This window comes from Octopus bimaculoides, chromosome 3 (genome assembly GCF_046866305.1).
Source record: "Octopus bimaculoides isolate indiv1 chromosome 3, ASM4686630v1, whole genome shotgun sequence".
NCBI classification, from domain to species: Eukaryota; Metazoa; Mollusca; class Cephalopoda; order Octopoda; family Octopodidae; genus Octopus; species Octopus bimaculoides.
The window spans coordinates 79,645,767-79,667,032 of record NC_142930.1 but is presented as its reverse complement, the minus strand read 5'-3'; the positions used below and the strand labels follow the sequence as shown (position 1 = coordinate 79,667,032).

Below are 21,266 nucleotides of genomic sequence, written 5' to 3'. Positions count from 1 at the left end.
CTTGACCTTGGCTTGATCAATAGCATTTTGTATTATTGCATCATCTTTGGGAGTAAAATTTGGCCAGTATAGTTTACATAGTTGTTGAAGTATAGAATTGCATTTCCACTTGACTCCTAACCCTTTGGTTGTTTTCCTTTCTCTTCTCAACCATTTTTCATCTTTTGTTTGAAATAGAAATGACAGGTACTATTTTCAAGAAATTTTTCCTCAAATTTGACTTGATTGTAATTGAGGTGGCTAACAAAATATCTGGATAATTTCTGGCAAAGATGCTATTGTGAAGAAGCTATAAAGAATATTTTATGTTGAGTTTTTAGGTTTAGTATGAGTTTCATTAATTTCATATTATGTGCTATTTTTCTATAATCGTCTTTCATTTGACCAAGATATTTTAAATTTTGTTGCATTTCTGATGTCTAAGGATGTTTGTTTATGTGTATGATTCTTTTTCAAATTTAATTCTTGAGAAATGGAAGAGCATATTTAGCTTGTCTTATCTTACCCATATTGCCCTGCCTAAATTTGTCTTTTATATGTTGAAAGAGAACTGTGATAATTTTCTAAAAGCGTTCTGAATATATTATAGGTTTTACTGCATTTAGAGGAGATCTTTGCTGTGCTGCTATAGTTTTGGCAATGTAGGAACATTTGTAAAAAAATAGATATACTTCAAAATCAAAAATACAGTAAATATTACTCATTGTGCCCCACCTTCCCCTACTGGATACTGGAGAAACAGACTTTCAGAAATAGCTATTTGAATTTCCTGTTTTTGTCTCTACCTCCCCACTCTCTCTCTCACACACACACACACACACACACACACACACATCATGCCTTTGGAACAGCAAGAACAAAAAAAAGAAGGATTTTTTTTTTTTCGTCATTTTATCTTATTCTGCATTCTGAAACATTTGTAACTCACATTAAAAGTTTAAAAACTCTTACTCCTCCCTTCCCTCCTCCATTGTACTTTTCACAATGAAGGAAAAGTCAAACACCATAAGTGGTTGTGTGGAAAACGAAATTTGAATTTTGAGAAATGTATCTATAAAGCGACATTTTCACTCATTTATTTAAACTTTCTCTGCTAACTCATCAAATTCAATTACATGAAATATACAGAGCTTGAGATTTAACTTTTGTTATTTTCTGAGATTTTAATTCTTGTGTATAATGGGCCCACTGAACCTGAAGTGCCCCAGGCCCCACCCTGGTTTAAATCCAGTCTTGGGCTGGGTATTCTATCAGTGACAACAATGAGTGTTCCAGTTGATTTGATCAATAGAACAACAGCCTGCAAGTTAAATTGATGTGCATGTAGCTGAGCACTCCACTAACACATGCAACTTTCACATAGTTCTCAAGGAGATTCAACATGACATATCAAATATAACAAGGCTGGCTCATTGAACTACAGATACAACTCATTTTTGCCATCTGAATGGACTGAACAACATGAAATAAAGCATCTTGCTCAAGGTCACAACACACCACTGGGAATTGAACTCATGATCTTACGATTGTGAGCCAAATACCCTAACAACTAAGCCACACACACATATATACATTCACGTACACATACTAGTACATCTAGAGGAAACATGGAATTCATTGAGTAGCGAAATAGACACTAACGTGTGTGTGACATGCTGGTAGTTATAGATTGGTATAGCCTGGGGCATATGGTGTTGGTTGTAATTGTTGTTGTTTAGCTCCAGGCTGGCCTTTATCATGCAGGTTTATGATCAAAGATGTTCCAGTTATGACCTCTTTCTTCAAATATAGTATAAGTAGGGTTGCATAATCCAATGTATCCTTGTTAGGCAGAATAATGGGATTTAAAGGAAATTTAGTTGCTATTTCTAGCAGGTTGAATAACTATGTACAAGTTCCTTTGTTAACCCAGTTGCTACAGACGATGCTGATATTGCTACTGTTGATGCAATTGCTGCAATTTTATTGACGTTCTTGATATTTTTGTATTACTGTTGCTATTGTTGATATTATGATGATAATGTTTTGTTGTTTGTGTTGTTGAGTAGCCCCAAGTCAACTCAGATCAAGCAGTCTCATGTTATTGAAAGAGTCATTTAAACAATGAGGCATGACTTGCAGATCCATGTCCTCAAGTTTGCCATGTCTTCATCTAGATGAGGGCTATACTGCATATTTCAATATGCAGTATAGTCATCATCTATATGGAGGGCAGTCTGACAATCTGGACGTTTTGCACTCACTCCACTGTCCAGTCTAGTTCTGTGTGTCCATAGATTTTGTCAGTGAATACAGCAAGTAGGCAAGGTGTACTCAATTAGACTGTAATAGTTGCTGTTCCTCTGCATTTCTTGTTGGGGGTATGCAACCAAAGCTCAATGTTTGTGTTTTGTGAAACTATTGATATTGCAACTATTTCTCTATGCTTGTGTTCCTTGTTTTTGTTCATGTTGAGTGGGAGAAATAGGTTTAGTCATGCTCTGAGTTATTGTATGTGTGTTTGGCAGTGTTACCAACTTAAAATCACAATTTTATGCTAGGCGCAGGAGTGGCTATGTGGTAAGTAGCTTGCTTACCAACCACATGGTTCCGGGTTCAGTCCCACTGTGTGGCACCTTGAGCAAATGTCTTCTACTATAGCCTCAGGCTGACCAAAGCCTTGTGAGTGGATTTGATAGACGGAAACTGAAAGAAGCCTGTCGTATATATGTATATATATATGTGTGTCTGTGTTTGTTCCCCCAACATCGCTTGATAACCGATGCTGGTGTGTTTATGTCCCCGTAACTTAGCGGTTCGGCAAAAGAGACCGATAGAATAACTACTAGACTTACAAAGAATAAGTCCTGGGGTTGATTTGCTCGACTAAACGCAGTGCTCCAGCATGGCTGCAGTCAAATGACTGAAACAAGTAAAAGAGTAAATTTCAGTAGAAAAAATACCAAAAAAAAATGCTAAAAAATGCTAAATAAGGAAAAAAAAAATGCTTAAGACTAATATCAAAAAGCTTAATTTTTATTTACATTTTTATTTACTTTCCTTAATTATATTCTGCATTGAGAAATAATTTCTTGAATTTCACTGATTTGATCACTTTCAGCTGCAGTGCCTAGGTCTTGACTTATACATCCCTTATTAATTATGTGTTTTAGAATATCGAAATTTTTGCAACATCTGCCATATCTTTGCAGGCCATATTTTATAGACATTATTGATCTAAGCATAGGAAGATGCATTTTGTTTTTCAATTTTGATTTGATTACACCCATTCTACTGAACAACCGTTCAACTTCTGCATTTGAGTTTGGCAATGTCAGTAGATTAATGGCAAAATTTGCAACATCTCTAAAAAGGATTTCCTCCAGTAGCATCTTTATATTCCCAGACTTCCCACCAGAATGCTTCAGTATTGGACATATTTGTCCATTTAACTAAACGAATGCTAGTAAACTGAACTTCAATTGAAGCAATTTTTTCTTCATTCAAATGCATTGCTTCTAAGACAGGTAAAATTGGCTCTTTGAAATGCTGCAAAATATTAATATATTAATATATCAGTATATTAATATTTTCTGGCAAGCGGTGCCTGAGCTCTTTATAAAGGCAGAGTAAAAATTGTTGTGCTCTTTTGCAAATATTATTTTCTTCAGTGGCTGTTATAGTCTTCTTGATAATCATTTCTGCTACCTTTCTCTACCTGTAGCCTAAATTTGGTTTAGGATCCAGAAAATTTTCAATAGAAGCATCCGGATCAAGAGGATCAATTCTACATGTTGGCAACACTATCATATTAGCAACAGATTTGATCAAATTTGAAAGATTTTCAAGTAATTTTGTTTTGTTGACAGTGTTTGATTCAAACAGTTTATTCACTTCCTGAACATGTTTTGAAATTAGATGCAAAAATAAGAAGTAAAGTTCATTCCTTGAATTACAAAACATTTCATGTAATGCTTGTGCTGTAAAGCATTTTTCTTTTGTAGTTGTAGTTTGGAAGTGAGTTTGCAATTCAAACCATTGGCTTAAAATTCTATTTACAGCTGGTTCTATTAACAGCCCCCTAGTTGTACAAGAATTCACAATCTTCAAAGGCTCTTTATCATTGATAGTAAGGTAAAGTTATTTGTAGGCACTAGTCTTGTTGAAGAATGAGAGAACTATTTATAGGTTTTGGATACTAAAATATCTAAATTTATGGGCAGGCATTCAGTAAAAGTGTGCCAACTGTAAAGAATGACATACACATCTAAATAGAAGTAATGATGGAACTTCTTTTAATTTCTGGAAAACATCATTGTTGACTCCTATCATTACTCTAGCATTGTCGGTTCCTATAGCCAGTAAACTTTTTATATTTCTTTTTCACTAATTTAATTTTTAAGGCATCTACAATGCCATCTACATCACATACATGTTTCTGAAGATATCATACTGAGATATGTATGTACCACTTTTTTGTGAGTGTCACTGTAATATATGATAACAATTCCTAACAACTTGTTTATTGATATATCATTGGATTCATCTATTAACAGGCTAAATTTTCTATCTCCTATATCAGAAATCAAATCTCCATCAAAATATGGAGCTAGAACATTTCTCACAATATTTGCACATTTTGTATGATGCAACTTCACTTTGGACATAATATCACTATCAGACATATAATTCTTGCATTACTCTATTAAGTGATCACAGCTATTAAATGATGAGTAGCAACAAATAAACATTGCATAGACATTTTATCATTTTTGGTTTTAATAAAATTGGTAAGAGGAATCATTTGCTGTGGTGTTGATACTTTATGTTTCTTTGTTTTACAGTGGCTTACTAAAAGAGAATATTTTGCCAACATATTACATTTACAATATCTGCAATGTGCTTTAGATTGGTCACTAGGTACTTCACACAACCACCTAGTAAACATTGGCGTCTTAAGCCATTCCTTTCGGAATTTTTGCTGGTACAACTTTGTCTTTTCTTTGCTCATTATAATATAGTGGGAAGCAAGAAAATAAATTGAATGATTAATAAAAATATAAAATTGAAAACACAACTTATCAGTTTGCTGCTAACAATTCTTTCATTTGCCGTTAACAATTCTTATGTTTGCTGCTTACAAATTCTTGAGGTGAAGAATACTGATTCAGGATGCAGGGTGGCCAACTTATTAATGGAAAAGTAAATTCTGCAGAAATCCTAAAACTGTGTTCTGATATAAACCTGGGAAATCATATTTCACTTCAAATCTTACAATATCTATAGGTAAAACTACAAATATAACTACAATACTTGAAAAAGAAATTAGTAGAAATATAAAGGGGGAAACCCTGCCACCCCTGTACTTCTACACAAGACATATAATCCAAAACAAGCATGAAAAAAACACAGGCCTATTTTAAAACAGTCAAACTGAAAGTAAATAAATCAACCTATCATGATAAAAAACTCATCACTACAGGATAAAGCATTGTGAGGACGAATTTCCATGCTTTCATTCTGTAGCGAACTCTAGTGAACTCCCTCTCTCTATTATATAAGTACATACGAACATAGCAGATAACAGCTAACCTTTGGGTACTGTTTTGGACCCTGTTGTTAATGCTAAATAAAATTTTAAACCTGCTATTTTCCTTGTTAAATGCTTGATTCAAAAATTTTCTACCAAATGCTGAAAAAAATGCTAGATCTAGCATAAAATATACTAAATTGGCAACCCTAGGTGTTTGGCTAGTTGGAGGTGGTATTATTTCGCAGTGACATGGACAGTAGCAACAAGCATTACCCTTTGCATGTCTAGGCTTTCAGTATTTTTTTATTTCATTACAAAGGTGGTTTGTGGGTTGTGTACTTGTTTGGCTTGTTATTTTCTTAGTTGATGTGCATGTGTGATGAGTTGGTGGAAGTAATTGCCATGAGGTTGAGGCAGCTGGATGTATAGAGTAGGTCATGTTTCAGGTAGAGTTGTTCTCATGTTGGTGTGCGTTAGTCTAGATTGTTTGGGATGTAAAAGGAGCAATAGCTGAGTTTTGGCAATGTTATATAATTGAAGTTAGCTTGAAAGGTAATCAGAGATTTGTAAGGATTAGAATTTTAGTGAGTTGAATAGTAATGTGTAGGAAGAATGTGTAGGAAGAATGTGTGCGTATGTGTGTGGCAAGACTGTTTTTACTTTTGGAGATTAGATTATCATGTTACTATTCACTTATGTTTGCAAGAAGGGACCGTATGATTAGCATGTGGTGTCTAGCTTCTATTGCATTTAGGTGATACCTATATATTGAAGGTTAACATGAATAAAATGGTGGTATCATCTTCAAATGAGTTTGTATAATTAGAAATAACAACGAGGAAGTCACTAACTTACAGAGTTTTGAATATCATAAACATAAATTCGATAAATAGGCACAGGAGTGGCTGTGTGGTAAGTAGCTTGCTTACTAACCACATGGTTCCGGGTTCAGTCCCACTGCGTGGCACCTTGGGCAAGTGTCTTCTACTATAGCCCTGGGCTGACCAAAGCCTTGTGAGTGAATTTGGTAGACGGAAACTGAAAGAAGCCCGTCGTATATATGTATATATATGTGTGTGTTTGTCCCCCCAACATCGCTTGACAACCGATGCTAGTGTGTTTACGTCCCCGTAACTTAGCGGTTTGGCAAAATAGACTGATAGAATAAGTACTAGGCTTACAAAGAATAAGTCCTGGGGCCGATTTGCTCGACTAAACGCAGTGCCCCAGCATGGCCACAGTCAAATGGCTGAAACAAGTAAGAGTAAAGAGAGAATATACTCAGGTACACCATAATTGATAGCATTAAGTTAAAGAGAAATCTACAAATGCACACTAGTGAAGTGGTTTCACATAAGCTTCTAATCCTCAGTGTGAGACAGATTAAGGCTAATAGCTGAGCAAGTTTTCTAAGAGTTTTTCATGCCTTACATGGTCCATACCCACATGGTCCAAAGTTTCACTGATACCAAGTACGACAACATTATTTTCAGTGATTGTTGAATTCAAAGACCATTGCTGTGTTGACAGGGTGAAGCTAATTTCTGACACATCTAGTTTTATGGAAACTAAGAAAGAAAAGAAACTCATGATATAAAAGATGCAACAGTTTTCTTCTCTTTGACATACTGGAAGTAGAGGTGGTAAAATGGTAGTTGGCACAGTCAGGGAAGTCGCATCCTTTTGAGAAAAGCCTACACTATTGTATATTTCCATAGGCTGAAATAGTGACGGTGCATGGCTTAGTGGTTATGATATTTAGCTCATGACAGTAATATCATAAGTTTGATTCCCAGTGGTATGTTGTGGTCTTGAACAAGATACTTTATTTCATGTTACTCCAGTCTACTTAGCTGACAAAAATGAGTTGTACTTGTAATTCAAAAGAACCAGCCTTGTCACATTTGATGTGTCAAGCTGAATCTCCCTGAGAACTACATTAAGGGTACACATGTCTGTGGAGTGCTCAGCCACTTGCACATTAATTTCATGAGCAGACTGTTCTGTTGATCAAATCAACTGGAACACTTGTTGTCAATAATTACAAGCCAGGCCAGACTGAAATAAATTTCAATAAAGAAAGCAACATTGAAAGGTTTCACGAGAAGCGGAATTTGCATGAGAAAACAATGCTTAAGAATAATGAAAAGAACACTGGTAAGGTTGATCACCTTGTTTGGTTGGAGTGACTATTAAAGTTGTCACACTTGGCAACTGTTTACATGTGGTTGTAAGACAGACGGGACCAATGAGGGGAGAGCAGTGCAGAATTGGAAACAAATTGTGTAGCAGATGTGATGGCTTTATCATCAGGAGTATTCTTACAGAACCATCTTGGTTGAGGAATTGCAAGTAAAGAACAAATAAGTAGTTGAGATGTTTTAAATTCAGAGCAACTATTAGTGGTCAAAAGCTAATAGTGGAGAGTAGATGAATGATGAAAGAATCCTTTACTAGGGAAACTATAAATCTTGGTTGTAAAGTCTAGGAGTGAAAAGTGATAGGAATGTGGATTTTACTAGCATTAGGAAGGGCATCCAGCCATAGAAACCATGCTAAATCAGGCTGGAGTTTGGTGCAGCCCCTCAGCTTACCAGCTCTGGTCAAACCATCCAACCTATGCCAGCATGGACAACAGACAATGCCACCTTTAATAAAGAAGTTTGAATATAAAGAGTAGCCTGAACAACAGAAATAGGTTAAGATATTTGTGTTTCAGAGAAGAATAAGATTTGTTATTTACATGTTAGTTGATAGAACTGGTTGGGTTAATCAAAGTGCACAAATATTGCTTTATAAGAAGAATTCTTCCTTTTTATGCCAGTTTTGACATAGTATGGTGAATGTTTGGTGAAGCAGTTACAAGAGCGATGGCTCATCGGTGGCCACTGCATCATTTCACTTGAATCGACTGGCTGGCTGGATGTCACATTTGTCTTTGTTTTTTCTTTTTTGGCTAGGCCTCCAGAAATCTTTTGGTTACTGAAAAGTGCATCAGTCATGAATAGTAGGAGTTCTATTCTTCACATTACGTTTAAACTATTGATAGAATAACAGAAAATTTACTCCAAGAGGATATGCTCACATTTCTCAGAAATCATTTTTGTTATCCACCAAAGTGAACTATAATAATTCTAAACATAAATAGTACCCCACAGGCAAATAGATAATTTGTTTTGCTTTTTGCCTTAGAGTTTCAGAAGTTGGTAATTGTTTAAGTATTAATTTTGGTTTGGGCCATTTACTTAAGAGTCATGTTCATGTTGATGTGTCAAGCTGAATATCCCTGAGAACTACATTAAGGGTACACATGTCTGTGGAGTGCTCAGCCACTTGCACATTAATTTCATGAGCAACCAGATCTACCTCATACCATATCCTACAGACTTAAAATATCAGGACACTTCGGATAACGAAGGAGGTGGTCACTGACGAAATGCTTTGATAATAGGTCTGCTTGATCAGGACTAACAACACAATTGCCTCTTTGGTGTATTCAGTGTCGTTCAACTCTAGAAGACGTCTAAGTTAAGCCTAAAACTATGTAACAAAAATATTCTTTTCTTCAATGAAATTTATCGAAGCATTTCAAGTTTGGTATATTTTTGTAAACTTGTTCAAATAATAAGAATAAACGAGTGTCATTCCTTTCTTTTATATTTAGAACCTGTCAAAAAAAAATCTATATAAAGAATATTGATTGCTGTCCGTAATTTAGATAACATGACCCTTGGTAAATGTTACAAAAGGTTTGTATAGCTTATAATAGAAGGGGAGCTGAATGATGGCTTTGTGATTATCGCAGCAACCAACTGTTAGATGTATGAAGACCAAGTGGTAACCTTGATTCAGTGAAGAAATTGAAGTAAAGGGATTTGTAATGTCTCACGACTCTAGGAAATGAACTAACAAAATTTGACGCAGAACTTCAGTTCTTTACTTCGATGTTAAGACATTTGCTCTCTTCCAATAGGCAATAGTACGATCAACAGTAGCATCAATAATTGAACATGTAGTAGTAGTAACAACATAAATATCACTTTACTTAAGTCATTAGTTATTCGATCAGGTAGACAATAAGCAACCGACCATACTAGAAATACAAACACTCACACAACACGCGGATGCAGATCTGATGGGATTTAAGCGTAATAAAGAGGGGGAGGATGAAGAAATAGAAGAAAGAATTCAATGGCATGTTTGTTCATCGAGCTACCATCACATGATGTTTGAATAATGTCCATAACACTTGATGGTGTTGGTCAGCTCATAAATAATCCTGCTGGGATGTAAACAGTCAAAAGAAAAGAGTTTGAAAAAGAGAAAGATAGAGAGTGTGTGCGTGACAGAAAAGAGAGAGGAAGTAATAAATGGCGGCAATAAGAGAGAACACAACATAGCGTCATATATATATAAGTAATCGAGAGGAATAAAAACGATGGGAAGAAAAAGAGAGTGGATGTAAAATGTAGAAAAAGATAAAGAGAAAATAAAAGAAAAAGAAACAGATAACAGAGTATCAGACACATTTGGATGTAAGAACAAGAAGAGAGTGACAAACAAAACGATAGTGAAAGAAAAAGAGAAAAAAGCAGAAGCAATGTAGGAGAGAAATATAGTACCCAGAGTGCGTGAAAGACAACACATAGATACACACACCAAAAATCAAAACAAAAACAAAGCAAAAAAAAAAAAGGAAAATAGTGCAATGGACAGAAAATAGGAGCCATTGTATGTTGAATGTGTGCGCGCCAGTGATGGAGGGATGCGTGAATATAATTGATCATCTGCAGCAGTGCAAGATCAACAGCACAGCACTGCAGTGATATTGAGATGTGTGACGTCTTGCTGCAATATGTAAACAGCAATGCTTGGTCCACACAAACTCCTTCGCACATCTCTCTCTCTCTCTATCACACACACACACACACACATACACTTTCTACATCCAATTCCAGTAAATCTCTCTCTCTCTCTCTCTCTCCTCTATCTTTCCAATATATTCTCTCTTACACTCTTTCTCTTTACATCGTTTTTTTTTAACTCTTTAAACAGATGAATGCGCAAACAATTACATAAACACCAACTTCACCAAATGACTACCACCCTCTTCATTCTTTCTTACACACTCATACAAACACACTCCTTTTCATATCTACATCTATCTACACACTCACCAACACGCTCTCTCCTTTCCCATCTTTCTGTCCATTTCACTAAGCTGTTACAACTACTTTCATTTTCAAGCATGCTGGGTTCATTGTGTCTGCATGTTTCTGTATGTATTAACTAGTGTGTCTATTATTGTTAATGTTAGTGCTACTATGTTCTTGTTAATATTGTTATAGTACTAGTGATATCAAAAGTGTGTGTGTTTACACGATACTGTGTGTGTATCTGTATTAGTGTTTTGACATTAGTAAATGTGTTAGTATGTTAATAGCAATGTATTGGCACTTGTGTGTCTGTTTGCGTATTAGTGTTTTTTGTATATTTTAGCAATAATGCGTTGTATGTTAATATACATTGAATTTAATATGTATGTGTACTGCTATTATGTATTAGTAATAGTGTGTGTAAGCAAATGTGTATTATATAATCTATTAGGATGTGCATTTTCTAGCCTTAACCTAGTTTCCAGTCAATTCAGCACTTTTAATTGTTCATTGTTTCAATCGATGTTTGGATTGACTCCAAAACTTCGTCTTTCAATGTAATTCGTTTTTTTTTTATTTTGTTTTAACTTAATTTTATTGGACTTCAATTTTTTAATTTTGCAATTTGTTCATATTTCCTAAAAGTTCCATTTTGTCTTATGGTAAATTCTAGGCGATACGAGTTAACGAGGTTTCGATTTCCGATAGAGTAAAGGAAAAGGGCCTTCCTAATTAAAAGCTAGTTTATATCTCCAGATTTCTCTAGAAAATGTCTGTCATTGTTATTATTAACTGTTGCATATCCCAAGACTGGATTTGGGGGATTCGCTTATGCCACATTTGTTCTGACAATAGCAACATTTCTAATTAATTACTTCGTGTCTTTTTATTCTTCTAAATGCAATTAGGCTTTGCAGAATCTATAATTTAATGTTATTTGAACAATTTGTTCCATTAAATTGAGTCATTGTTATTTTCATTATACTTTTTTTTATACTATTAGTTTCTTTTTGATTTGGCGTAAGATCTGTACTTCAGGGTTGTATGATGATGATGATCATCATCATTTTAATATCCACTTTTCCATGTTGGACGAAATTTGTTGAGGTAGATTTTCTATGACCAGATACTCTTTCTGTCACCAACCCTCACTTGTTTCCATGTAATATTTCCCCATGACTAGGGCATGTTTTCACAGAAGACTGGAAAAGAAGGACACTGCTTGTATGACATTGACACTTGCTTACAACTATAACATGTTGTCAGGGCAAGAATACAGTAATACTGGGCGGTGAGCTGGCAGAAAGGTTAGCAAGGGCAGCGAGCTGGCAGAAAGATTAGCACGCCAGGCGAAATGCTTAGCAGTATTTCGTCTGCCGTTACGTTCTCAGTTCAAATTCTGCCGAGGTCGACTTTGCCTTTCATCCTTTCGGGGTTGATAAATTAAGTACCAGTTATGCACTGGGGTTGATGTAATAAACTTAATCCCTTTGTCTGTCCTTGTTTGTCCCCTCTGTATTTAGCCCCTCATGGGCAATAAAGAAATAAGAATACAGTAATACACTCACATACATATACTCATATACAACAGGCTTCTTTCAGTTTCCATCTACCAAATCCTCTCACAGTAGAAGATATGGCAAGGTATCATGCAGTGGGACTCAACCAATAATTAGAACCCTCCCCACCCACCCCCACACATACATACATATGTGTGTGTGTGTGTGTATACACCCACAACACAGATACATAATTTATTAGTATTGAACATGATTTAATTATGGCTTAGCAATTCTCGTCCTTGTAACATTAACAAATAAGACCTCTCCAACATTAAAAAACATTAATTCTGAATTTGTTAAACACTTTGAAAAACTGATTTATTGTTTCCATCAAATATTGAGATTTTGTTGAAGCTATTTGAATAAACCTGGTGGATCCAAAACAATGTTTGGATTTCAAAAGCTATTTCCTAAAGCTACCTTTACTTGGAACCATTTTCTTTCTTAACACTTAAACAAACATTTCAACTTCCATTTTTCTTCTTTCGCAAAAAGTTTTAAGTTTCACATCCATAATGCAATTATATAATTATGTGGCCAGTACCATAGATTACAGATAGTTCCTCAGGTGAGGCTAAAAGTACTTAATTTCCTTGAGAATATCTTGGAATAGGTGTGAACACCACATATTTCATTCTTTATCAATCTGAGGTTGTAAGCATATTAAAGTCATCATTTTTGATTCCTTTCACTTAAACTCTTTATCATTTAAACTCGCTATATCCAATACAAATATTCATATTCTTTTATTTCAAACCAGTCAGATCTGGCTTCTCTCACCAACCCTACAATGAGATTTTAAAATAAGCACCCACCTCACGGAAATCTCAGAGTTACAAGATAATTAACTCAATGTAAATAAATAAGCATTACATTTAACAGAGTAATCTGAATGCTAAAGGGTTAATAAAAGGCCTTATATTATATGGGAAAATGTGATGTAAAGCTCACACTTCTTCCTAAAGACATTAGTAGTTCAAGTAAAATGAGATGTCACCAAGAAGGAATCAACTCCAGGTCACAGGGTAGCATGAACTATGTTGGGAGGTTTAGATCTTACTCTAATTATTGATTTCTTATTCATGCCAATACAGAAAAAAAATGTGATTGTGAGATGTAGTGTGGCTGTGTGGGAAGAAATTTGCTTCCCGGCCATGTGGTCTTGGGTTCACTCTCACTGCAAGCTAATTTGGACAAGTAACTTCCACTATAGCCTTGTGAATGGATATGGTTGATGGAAACTGAAAGAAGCCTGTTGTATGTATATGTTGGGTCATTTGAAAAGTACTTTATCTCGGGTGCAACAAGTTACAAGGAATCCAGTACAAACTGTTGCATGGCTGGATTGTTGGCAACTAAACCAGCACCTCCACCAAGTTGGCCTGGTGAGGTGGGTTACTAGGAATCCAGCAGGACTAAAAACAAAACCTGTTAAAAAGACAAATGAATTGAATGTAAGTTCAACAACTATCTAACAAGAACAGAGGCACTCAGAAACTCTGGGTTAGTGCCTAGCATGCTGAAAGACCAGTGGGAGTGAGGTACCACTCAGCTTTTGTTAAAACATGTCTCTAGGAGGTCACTCTGATATAAAACCAGATATGCAAAACATGGCATTGGACATTTTGGTGAATTTTTGCATGTGCTTGAGATCATGGCACACCCACATTCCTAAGCCTGCAAACCATATTGGCACTAGATATCTTACCTTGGTTTGTCTCTGGATCATATCAAAAGGGTAGAAAGGCTTTATGAGGTGTCATGCAAACCTTATTAAACTGAAAATTTTGCACTGGCATTGCTGATTTTCTACATGGGCATTGCTGCTTAATTTTATCTATACATTTTTAACCCTACATTTTTTAATTTCACACATTTTAACCTTTCACTTTTAACTTTACTTTTTTTTTATTTTTTTAATTTGAAAGTCCTGTGGCGATGGGAAGGTGGTGATGTAAGCAGACCTGGCACAATCTATGGAAGCATTTAGTCAGTGACTTCCACTTAGGTGGTCCATATTAGATATAAAGTTATCCCTTTATTGCCTAAGACAATGATGGGATTCAGTTGCTGTATGGGTGTCAGAGCAGTTCCATTTGGGGAGGGCACTGCTCATGCAGGGACTGGGGTGGTTCTAGAAAAGGTGAACTAAAAATTTCCTGTCTTCTCTCTGGTCAGTTTAGTGCAACTTGCATTTGGGAAAATAGGAAAATATCTATAAAATCTGGACAGAATATGAATATTTCATGTTGGAAAGTGTGTACTCTGTTGGTTGACAACAGTGAATGTTGGTATTTGTTGCTCTTGAACTGAACCACTATAACAGTTATAGCTGTTCTTCCAGAGACATATTTGGAAGGTGATGGTCAGCTTGAGGGGGTTGGAGGTGGAGCCATGTTTTTCTGGAAGGGTAAAACCAAAAGAGGAGCACAGCAGGACTGGATTGGTTTTGCAGTTTGATCTGAAATCCTCAAGATGGAAAAGCTTCCTTTCCCTATAAACGATAATTTGATGACTCAGCATCTGCACTTGAGAAATGGGTGATTTACTCTGATAAGTGCTTATGCTCCTACTCTGACCAGTTCTGATGAAGATAAAACAACTTTCTATGCCCAGCTGAGAGCTGTACTCATGAATATCATTCTACTGAGAGATTTCAATTCTCAGGTTGGAATAGATTAGCAAACATGGAACTCTCTTGGGTATTTCAGTGTAGGGGAAGATGAATAACAATGGTCTCATGCTCCTAGAGCTTTGAGATGAATATGGTTTTTGCATTGCTAGCCTTCACTTTAAGCACAAAGGTGATCACCCAAGAACATGGATGCATCCAAGGTTTAAGGTTTGACTTTGCTGGATTATGAATATCATTCACATGTATGATATCTTTGATACTTGTAATGCTTGGTGTGATCACTGCTTGGTATGAGCAAAGTTCTGAATAATAATTAGAGTGAAAGAGAAAAGAGGCCCAGCTAGCATTCCTTGACATCTGAATGTGCATTAAGGAAAGAACTTCAGAATCATATCCAGCATTGAAAATATTACAACTTGGAAGGAGTTCTGAGACCAGGTATTTCAATGTGCTGCTGAAACACTGGGATATGCTACAATCAGTCACAGGGACTAGTTTGATGGAAATTATGCTGAGGTTCAGAGACTTCTGCCTGGAAAGTACAATGCCCATAATTTATTACTGCACAGCAGGTTATCAGTTGTGTAGCAGAATCTAGCACTTTCCCATTATAAGAATACAAAATCCCTACTGCAGTGATCACTCAGGAAGATACAGAACACCTGGTGGGAAGGTCTTGCTCTTGATATTCAAGAATCAGTGAATACCAAACCTTTCTAGACTTTATAGCCTCTTCTTTTCTACTCTAGGCACAAGGCCCAAAATTTTGGGGTAGGGGGCCAGTCAATTAGACCAACCCCAGTACGCAACTGGTACTTCATTTATCGACCCTCAAAGGATGAAAGGCAAAGTTGACCTCAGTGGAATTTGAACTCAGAACATAAAGACAAAATATCACTAAGCATTTCTCCCAGTTTGCTTAGCAGTATTTTGTCTCTCTTTATGTTCTGAGTTCAAATTCTGCTGAGGTTGACTTTGCCTTTCATCCTTTCGGGGTCAATAAATTAAGTACCAGTTGCATACTAGGGTCGATCTAATTGACTCCTCCTATGATTAGATGTAAGAATGAGTAACATATTGCAAGAATACATATGAAATACTTATGGAGTAACAATGAAGTTGACTTTCCTTCATTCATTATATCCTTTTAAGCAGTCACTCCCTTTAAGCACCAACTTTGGTCTAACACTACTCAATTCTCCATGAAATCACTTTTAGCTATTTCCAATCACTAAACTGTTCTTTAAATGTTACCTATTCATTAATTAATTCATTCATTATTCACTTAAATATTGTAGTCCATTAAAATTGCTTTTGCTACCTGAGAGTGATTTTTTTTCATTTTTATGTGTGTCCACTATTTGATTCATAATTGTCTGTTTCCTTGTTTTTTGCTGATATTTTTTCTATGCCAGATAGAAATAGACACAACATTTCTTTGTAATGCATTCTCACAAGCATTCTCAGATTTAATCAAAACAATTTCTCCCATCTCTTCCATAGTTTGTTTTTAAAAGTAAGTAACTTTCACTACTGAAATTATTGAACAGACTTTCAATATAGTGCTCCATGTAACTTGGTTGTGTGTCATCTCATTTGTGTAGCAAAACATTCTCAGAATAAATCCACATAATTTCTCACATGTCTTCTTTTGTCTACTTTTTTCAGTAGGTAGTTTCTATTAACTGTTAGCTGTCTTTCATCCAACCACATAGCCACACTATTCCAGCAATTTCTCCTGCACTCAGCCTATGCCTCTGATGTAATTCCCTTCAGAGATTTCAAAAGTCATTGATTAGCTTTAATTTTATAGCATTAAGTAGATGAAAAATAACTCACCTAGGAATATGAGGTCAGCATATCATAAATAACATTCTCAGCTGATCTGGTATCTATTCTCTGCCTCCACTCACTTACATGATGGATTGAAATTAGATAGAATTAAATGTAATGCCCAACAAAATATCTACAGTGGATTTAAACTCAAGATCTACAAACAATATCCAATCAAGTAATTTGTATCTACATTGGTGCCCAGCAATTTTCTCAATTCACTTGTATTTATTATTATTTTTTTTTTTTTTCAAAATTAATACTGTACATCAAACTGATATTTAACTCATTCCTATTCTCTTTTAATTGCAGATTCTCAGCATTTTATATTCATGTTCTTTTGGCATATAACCCGCTTTGTTATGCTACATTTTATCTGTCTTCAGTATGAAAGAAAAAAGCCTTTGAATCCAACATAGGTTCTCATGTCTTTGAAATTTATTTTCTTCCATTCATACCCAAACACTAATATTTTCACTCTCTCCATCCCCTGCACTAATCATGTTACTAACAGAATTTATCTACTAATTACAGTGTGCTGTCAACATTATAAAGAAAGTGGCCTTTATGTTTAAACAAAATAAATCATCAAGATTGCCTGATGTACTACAACTAGTCCAAGGAAAACAAAGAAGGAAAATAGTAAGGCCAGATTTTACAATTTAGAGCCTTATAGACAGCATGATCCAACTACCCAATGCCAGCACAGGGAAAATGAGAGTAAGTGATAAATATCAAAACTTTCTGTCCTTTGAAAATGGCCTATAGAGAATATCAGAGTTATACAATAAAGATAGAAATAGAAAACGATGTTTATGTATGATATATGGAAGATTTTGTAGAGCATCATAAGACATTTATATTATTACCTCTGCCTTCACTAAGGCAGAGGTATTGCTTTCAGTCATGTTTGTTTGTTTGTTTGTCTATGGACAAGATATTTCAAGAACCGCTGGATGGATTCGGATGAAATTTCCAGGGATGTTTGGCCTCATGACTGGCACAAATTGATTAGATTTTGGGATCGATCTGGTACCAGACAAGGATTCTGGATTATTTTTCGTTTTGTTTTCCTTAATTTTTGAGAGTGATCGGGTTCATTTTTAGTATTCTTGTTTGTGAGAGCAGTTGAGTTTATTTCAAATATTCTCATTTTAAAAATCATCTCTGGCTAATTGTTGAGAGGATGTTAGTGTTGCCTTGGTGGAGGTTTGTTATTATTATTATTATTTAGATACCTTCAGACAAGTTTTCCAATAATGCCTATAATCATATCAATCTTGCATGCATATTGCTAACTTACCAATAGTTTTTGCTTCTACATCTTTCTTTAAAAAATCCATGAATATTGATGTAGTACACCCTTTCCTTCAATACCCTTGTATTGGTTTCCGTAGCACCAACTGATTGGCTGGCTGGAAGATCTCAGTGTCTCTGGTAGTGATTAGTCAGCCTCATTCTTCTGACTGTTAGTTTCTCACTTAAGGTGCTTGTTGCTTAATATGCTCATTCTGTTTGATGTTAAGCACTGCAAACAGCATTCTGATGTAGCAACCATTCAGAGACTTTTGCAAAGTTGGTTTCAGGATCCAGTATTCACAACAATGTAGTAAAGCAAACTCTACTGTTGCATAGAAGAAACTGAGTCATGGAAGGATAGAGTTCCATATACATTGGCCATACTGCTCAAATCCTACAATGCAAGCTACCTTTTACATTTTGAGGGCTTGCTCTGATGAGTTAAACCATGAACCTATGTATTTGAAGTCTTTGACTTCCCTCAGAGCAGTGCTTCTTGTTGTCACTAAAGATGGATGGTCCAGGAGGATACTGTCGGTGATGACTTTGGTGTACCTGACATTTAGTCAAAGAGCAATATGTCCACTTTGCTCAAGAGCTCCTGTACTTGCTCCATATGATTAAATCCCAACCTGGCTGACTTTTTCATTCTTCTAAAGTAGAAAGAATAAGTATTAGTCAATATAATCAACTATATCTATGAAGTCAATGCCCTAATGTAGAAATAATTTAATGACTGAAACCAATAAATAATACAAGAACACTTTTCCTAAAAAGCAAAGTTATTTCAAAATCAGAAAAATACTCAGACAAGTGATTCACACAGTAAGTACAGTTCATATCAAATAAGCAATAAATATGCAGTTACTTGTTATATTCATGGATTAAACTTTACAAAAATATATTCTGTAAAAGAAACTAAAACCATTATTATATAATATTACTGAAAAGTCTTTCCAGAAAGCTCTGAGAAAGCAATATTTTTTTTTAAATTACATAATTTTTTTTATATAATTCTGTATTTCTATGATGAGAAATTTTATATATTATGTATTGTGTGTGTGTGTATACATATAGATATATGTGTTTGTGTGTGTGTGTATGTGTGTGTGTGTGTATACATATAGATATATGTGTTTGTGTGTGTGAGTTGTCTAAGATACCATAAGTCAGGAAAAGATGCACTCGTATATCAGTCAGAAGAGTGGGTATATCATTTGAAATGTATAATATTAAATATTTATCATGGCTGATATTGCCAATCGTTTTTGTGTAAAGAATACAATGGAGTGTTAGGTAACAAGCCGATTATATAACTTTAAGATCATCAGAGTTAGCCAATATGGAAGGGAATATGGTGACTGCTTTCTATTGTCGGAGGTTGATTAGCACAACCAGTCTGCGGCTGCTGTGAAAAAAGTGATGGAATGGAAAGGGGCCAAGGGATTAGTTTAGGAGTTATGTCCCTGGGTTGGGTATGTTGTGAAGCCGGCAAGAGCTACCTTGAAGTGGGGAAAGTGTGTATTATTAATGTGGTGCTCCTATGGAGATGGGGTGTGTGGTATGTGTAGTGGTGTCATATATATAATTTTTTCCAGGGGTGTAGGTATATATAGTTGTGTTTGTTTGTCTGTTTTCTTTCTGTAAAGGATAAAGCTGTGGGGTGGGGATTGTGTGTGCGTGTGTGTGGGGTCTGTGTATATGTGGGTGTACAATTTGTGTGAAAGGGTATGTGTTGGGGGTGGTAGGAGACAGTTTATTTTGTGGGATGTCTGCATGTGTGTATATAGGTGCCTTGGTGTGTACTTTGGTCAAACTCTTTTTGCCAGGCTCAAGGGCATTGGTGGAAGGTCATTTGCAGAAGGCCAAGACAGGAGACCTGTGATTGGAGTCATGGTAGGGTGTGCAGGTATATATACCTACACCCCTGAAAAAAATTATACATATGACACCGCTACACATACCACACACCCCATCTCCATAGGAGCACCACGTTAATAATATACACTTTCCCCACTTCAAGGCAACTCTTGCCGGCTTCATAGCATACCCAACCAAGAGACATAACTCTTAAACTAATCCCTTGGCCCTTTTTCATTCCACCACCTTTTACACAGCAGCTGCTGACCGGTTGTACTAATCCACCTCTGACAATAGAGACCAGTCACCATATTCCCTTCCATATTGGCTAACTCTGTCATCAGAGTTAGCCAATATAACGTAAAGTTATATAATCAGTTTGTTACATAACACTCCATTGTATTCTTTACGTGAAACTGATTGATAAGATCAACCATGATAGATATTTAATACTATACATTTTAAATAATACATACACACACACACACACACACACACATTTATATATATTCATACATGTATATAATCCTGAACACCCCCACACAACTGAAGGTGAACTAACTGATTACAATAAATAAGAACTGAGTGAACTGTCAAGGAGGTAGTTGATGGTGGTTAGTTCAACAGTTTTGGTTAACTGTGTTAGTTCAACGTGCGCTGGTTTAACAGTCAGTAGTTGAACAGTGAATACTGAGTATTATATCTACATTTGAGTAGTGCATTCTGTGTTAACATATATTTCTGCAATAGGTTATTTTTAGATAACCACAACCAACTATTTATTAGTGTAATACCCTTTTACACCAGATGTATAAACCCATGTCATAACATTTTTGGCAAGAAGCTTATTCGAAGCTCATACTGGACTAATTTTTGCTTGAACATGGAAGGTTTACTAACTTCAGTCAGTGAATTACAGAAACAATAACAACATTAGTTGTTAGAATTTCAGAAGCAACAGCAACTGTTAGTACAACTGATACAGAAGAAAACAGAAAATACATTTAGTTTGATCACCCCTGACACTGTTGCAAACTTGATCAGAGAGTTTGTATATAACCCAGAGGAAGGTACTACTTTCTCTTCTTACTTTAGAAGATATGAGGAAATTTTTAGAGAAGAATGTTGCGACTGGCAAAGCAAGAAAGAAACTTGAGTTTTGTTGAGAAAGTTGGCACCAGCTGAGCATGAAATATATTGAAATTACACATTACCAAAGAAACTGGGTGAAATCTGTTTTGAAGAAACGGTGAATATTCTATTAAAGATTTTCAGCAAAAAAAGCACCTTATTTAATACATGCTGGCAATGCATGAATGTTACAAAAACAGAGGAACAAAGATTTTATTTCATATGCTGGAATCGTTAATAGGGAATGCAAGAAATTTAAAATTAATGAACTAACATCA

General features: G+C 35.5%; 1 protein-coding gene across 2 annotated transcripts in view; it reads left to right on the top strand.

Annotated features, from left to right (window-relative positions):
• Positions 1-21,266, top strand: part of LOC149136609 (uncharacterized) — a 112,630-nt gene that overhangs the window by 18,301 nt on the left and 73,063 nt on the right. Inside the window, exons 1-2 of one of the 2 annotated variants that reach the window (XM_089349309.1) lie at positions 10,519-10,790; positions 17,233-17,418. The gene's annotated coding sequence lies outside the window, so the exon portion shown is untranslated. Of the gene's footprint in view, positions 1-10,518; positions 10,791-17,232; positions 17,419-21,266 lie in introns of those variants that run through there. The other variant, XM_089349310.1, reaches the window with a different exon arrangement.